This window comes from Rhipicephalus microplus, chromosome 1 (genome assembly GCF_043290135.1).
Source record: "Rhipicephalus microplus isolate Deutch F79 chromosome 1, USDA_Rmic, whole genome shotgun sequence".
NCBI classification, from domain to species: domain Eukaryota; kingdom Metazoa; phylum Arthropoda; class Arachnida; order Ixodida; family Ixodidae; genus Rhipicephalus; species Rhipicephalus microplus.
In genome coordinates this window covers 128,978,735-128,984,000 of record NC_134700.1, presented here as the reverse complement: position 1 = coordinate 128,984,000, position 5,266 = coordinate 128,978,735, and positions in this window count along the sequence as shown.

The window sequence follows — 5,266 nt, the reverse complement described above, 5'->3', positions numbered from 1 at the left end:
ACTCGCACCCAGACGTCTACTGAATCGTACGTCTCATACATTCTTGACGTCTTGGCGCTTTGAAGCAAGGACGACCAGCGCATGGTAGAAGAAGAAAAAGTTAATCACGTCCTCGAAAGGATTGCTGACGATGCCTTCAACCTGCTGGTTTTGAATAATGTCACGAGCATCCACACGATCTTGGCAGAATGCCGCCGTCTAAAACAGGCTAAAGCTCGCCGCGTCACCCACGGCATCACGGGCCTGTCGAACACAGCTGCTACTTCCTCTTGTGTTGACGCCATCCGCCCAGTTTCCCGATGTGACAACCTCACCCGCATCATTCGTCGCGAGGTCGAGGCAGCCCAACCAGTAGCTACTCCAACGTCTGATTCTTCACCGACCACTATCTCACTGATACAAGCCGTCGTTCGTAAAGAATTATCGAACGTCGGCCTACACCCCATTCAACCAGTCTACTCTGCCGAGCCTTTTTATCGTCGTCACTCAGCTCCTCGCTTTGGTTCTAACTACTCTCGACAGCGCAATTTGTCCGAATGGCGTACACTGGACGACAAGCCTATATGCTTCCACTGCCGACGTGTCGGTCATATTGCTCGCTACTGCTGCAATCACTGGGCTCCGCCGGCACACTATGGACCTCCTACCCAGGCCACTTCTGTCCACGAGTCGTCCTCAACATTTGATTTTGATTCCCCAATGCCTACCACATCCTCTGATTCTGCCGCACCTCTGACAAGACCTCGCTACACTCGCTCACCATCCCCTGCTCGCCGTCAATCTCGTTCGCCCCCACAACGCCGTCCTGCCTCTCCCACCTATTCGCAGCGCCCCCGACCGGAAAACTAGGCAGTGCAGCATCTGGAGGTGAAGCTGCATTGACGACACAGTCTGCGAGAAATCCTTGTGTAACATTACCGACCACCCGGAATCTGTTGATTGTTACTTTAGACAATGTACCTGTGCGCGCGTTAATCGATACCGGCGCGCATGTGTCCATAATGAGTGCTGCTCTTCGTCGCCGCCTAAAGAAAGTTATCACCCCGGCATTGAACCGAGCCGTTCGAGTCGCCGACGGGAAAGCTGCCGCCATTATTGGCATGTGCTCTGCCCGTGTGACTATCACCGATAGAAGCACTGCTGTTCTTTTCACCGTTATAGAAAATTGCCCTCATGAAGTAATTCTATGCATTAATTTTCTAACCGCTCACTCGGCCCTTATATATTGTTGAGCCGGCTGTCTTGACCTTGAAATGCCTTTACTTCCTGATCTGACCAACCCACCCCAATGCTGCCTTTTCTGCATTGATTTCGCACGCCTTCCGCCTAACTGTGTCACACATATCGACCTCTTCTCTACACCACCTGTACCTGATGGCGATTACATGGTGGCCCCAATTCATGCCGTGATGCTTACGCATGGCGTCGCTGTTCCGCACATCATTTTGACAATTGTTGAAAACCGCACATGCCTTCCTATTGTCAATTTTGCCCTAACTGCCCAAATTCTTCCTTAAGGTATCTCCCTGGTCGAAATTACTGTTCTACAAGACCATACGGTTGAACCCTTCAGAGTGGAGGATTGCTGCAGCTCAGACCATGAACCAACTCTATCACGTTCATCGGGCGTCGACGTTGACCACCTGGTACCATCAGACCTCGCTCCTGATCAAGCGGAAGCCCTTCGTCACGTCCTGGAGTCCTATAGTGAGATTTTCGACTTCGTCAGCACGGCTTTAAGCCGAACGAGTGTTGTTACTCAACGTATCAATACTGGTGACGCGAGTCCCATTCACCGACGTCCATACCGTGTTTCCACGTCCGAGCGTACAGTCATACAACAGGAAGTCAAAAAGATGCTTGCAAAAGACATAATTGAGCCCTCTTGTAGCCCTTGGCTTCTCCGGTCGTCCTGATCAGAAAGAAGGATGGAACATGGCGCTTTTGTGTAGATTATCGGCATCTCAACAAAATTACGAAGATCTTTACCCGTTGCCTAGAATTGACGATGCCTTAGACTGCCTTTACGGTGCTACGTATTTTTCTACTATTGACCTTCGATCTGGCTATTGGCAAATCGCTGTGGACGACATGGACCATGAGATGACTGCATTTTTCACTCCTGACGGTCTTTATCACTTCAAAGTTATGCCCTTTGGTCTCTGTAATGCGCCGACCACATTGGAAAGAATGATGGACTCATTGCTCCAAGGGTTTAAATGGTCACCCTGCTTATGTTATTTAGACGACGTTATCGTTTTCTCGCCCACATTCGACTCCCATCGCAAGCGTTTATCGGCGATTTTTCGTCGAGCCGGACTTCAACTGAACTCGTCGAAATGCCACTTTGCTCGTCGTCAAATAACCGTACTTGGTCACATCGTCGATGCCGCAGGAGTCGGCCCGGATCCTGAAAAAGTTCGCGCCGTCACGGACTTTCCTGTTCCGAAGTCAACAAAGGACGTTCGCAGTTTTGTGGGCTTGTGCTCATACTTTCGACGGTTTGTTAAGGACATCGCCATCATTGCACGCCCACTCACAAACCTCCTGAAGAAGGACACCCCGCTTTTCTGGGGCGCTGATCAAGCCTTATTTTTTTCCCAGCTCACGACGCTCCTTACAACACCGCCGATTTTAGCTCATTTCGATCCACCAGCTCCAACCAAGGTTCGCACTGACGCTAGTGGGCACGGCATCGGGGCAATGTTATTGCAACACCAACGCAGACATGACCGTGTTATAGCATATTCAAGCCGACTGCTATCTACCACCGAGCGCAACTATTCAATCACGGAGAGTGAGTGTCTCGCTCTTGTGTGGGCAGTCGCCAAGTTTCGCCCATACTTATACGGGCGTCCATTCCGGGTAGTCACCGACCACCACGCGCTCTGCTGGCTGGCCTCACTCAAGAATCCCACAGGACGCCTTTCTCGTTAGTCCCTACGATTACAAGAATACACGTTCACCGTATCGTTCAAAACAAGGCGGTCACATTAAGATGCGGATTTTTCATCACGCTACCCTGTGGAAGAGGCTGCCCATACTGACACCTTTCCAGACCTTCTGTCTGTGACGAAGCTACTGAATCTTGGCCACGAACAACGCCGGGATGCTTCCCTGCAAACCATCATTGACAATCTTGAGTCAATGCCTCGCGACGCATCTCTACAAATGTTCCTGGTGAAAGACGGGACTCTGTATCGCCGTAACCTCGACCCATACGGCCATGACTTGCTCCCCGTCATACCAGCACATCTTCGTGCCACTGTTCTCAACCAACTTCATGACGCTCCATTGGCGGGTCTCTTGGGCGTCTCTCGCACATACGACCGTGTACGTCGTCGTTTCTTTTGGCCTGGTCTTGCCCGCTCTGTTCGACGCTACGTTGCCGCTTGTGAGCCCTGCCAGCACCGCAAAAAGCCATCTTCCCTACCAACAGGATTCCTTCAGCCAATCGACATTCCCATTGAACCTTTTTTTCGAGTTGGCCTCGACCTGCTTGGCCCATTCCCGATCTCCAGCTCAGAGAACAAATGAATCGCTGTCGCCACTGACTATGCGACACGGTACGCTATCACACGAGCACTTCCGACGAGTTGCGCAACCGATGTGGCGGACTTTCTGGTATATGATATTATTTTAGTACACGGAGCTCCACGCCAACTTCTGACTGACCGGGGCCGGACCTTCCTATCAGCTGTCTTTGATGAAATACTGCGCTCTTGCTCTGCCAAGCCCAAGTTTTCCACTTCGTACCATCCGCAAACGAACGGTCTTACGGAGCGCCTCAACCACACCATAACCGACATGCTTTCTAAATACGTAGCGGCCGACCACCAGGACTGGGGCATTCAATTTCCATTTGTGACGTTCGCATAAAATTCGTCCCGTCACAACACTGCCGGCTATTCACCATTCTGTCTTCTATACGGCCGAGAACCCGCCCTATCATTTGACACCTTGCTGCCCTCGTTCACTGAGTATGCCGGCGAAGCCATCGCGTGAGCCAACCATGCACGCCAAATCGCCCGCAGCCGCCTGCAGGCCTCACCGGAGCACCAAAGACAGCTCTACGATTCCCATCATCGAAACGTGCACTTTCACCGGGTTCCCTTGTCCTCCACTGGTCTCCTACTCGGCGCGTAAGGCTTTCTGAAAAACTGCTGTCACGCTACACTGGACCATACCGCGTCATTCGCCAGGTGACTGACGTTACTTACGAGATCGTTCCAGCCGATTCAACGTCATCATCGTAACCTTTGAGTGACATCGTGCACATAGCTCGACTCAAGCCTTATCACCCTCCTTTTACCGCATCCGAGTTGCTCAAGCACCTAGACGGTGCTTCTACCGCCGGGAGTTTATGATACACAACAGCCGGCACAGCCTTGCTGCAAGAAAGAGAAAGACGACGTAGGTGGCTGGTTGTTGATGAACTGTCGCCATCTTGTTCGCCGAGCATTGTGCACCGTATTTATTTTAATAAATAAGTTACCCGTAACAATATTTTTTAGCTTCGAGGACACGCGGATATGCACACCGACTCTCGCTGAACAATTCCAAAAAAGCTTGCACTTCAATAACATAGAATGTGACTGATGTATTGTTGGTGCCCACCCATTCGTCCATCTGTCTGTCTGTCTGTCTGTCTGTCTGTCTGTCTGTCTGTCTGTCTGTCTGTCTGTCTGTCTGTCTGTCTGTCGGTCTGTCTGTCTGTCTGTCCCAAACTTTATGTATGTGTGCACTTAAGAAGCCGGTTGTTGCTTATAACTCAAATATACCCCATGGTATATTGCTGCTGCATCGGAATTTTCGTCGTCCATATGTTTCATTACTAGCCGCAGAGATGATTTGGTATCATGAACTCAGTTTTTATTTAATGCTTCTAAAAAAATATGTATGAACTTTGTATATGTATTTAGTGCCATGTCTGACTTTTTGTCTTATTACTTTATTGTAGGCCAATTGCGAGGAGAAGGGCTTCAACCAAAGGAGGCAAAATAGTTTGAACAATATAAGGCTAGATGCTGTTTCGATGCTGTTTGTCATAAAATCTGACCTGGACTAACTTGTTTTGTCCCCTGTTGGTCCGCTGTGCTTTTCTTCTAGCGTAATATTTAGGCCTTGGGGGAGGGTTGGTGTATAAGTGCTCTACTATTTTCTGCAATGCTAACCACTTTTAAGGTTTTAGGCAGTCTATTGCACAGATTCGCTTGCAGTTAGTTATGCGGCGTGCTGAGAACATACCGACCTACGCGGCTGTTTT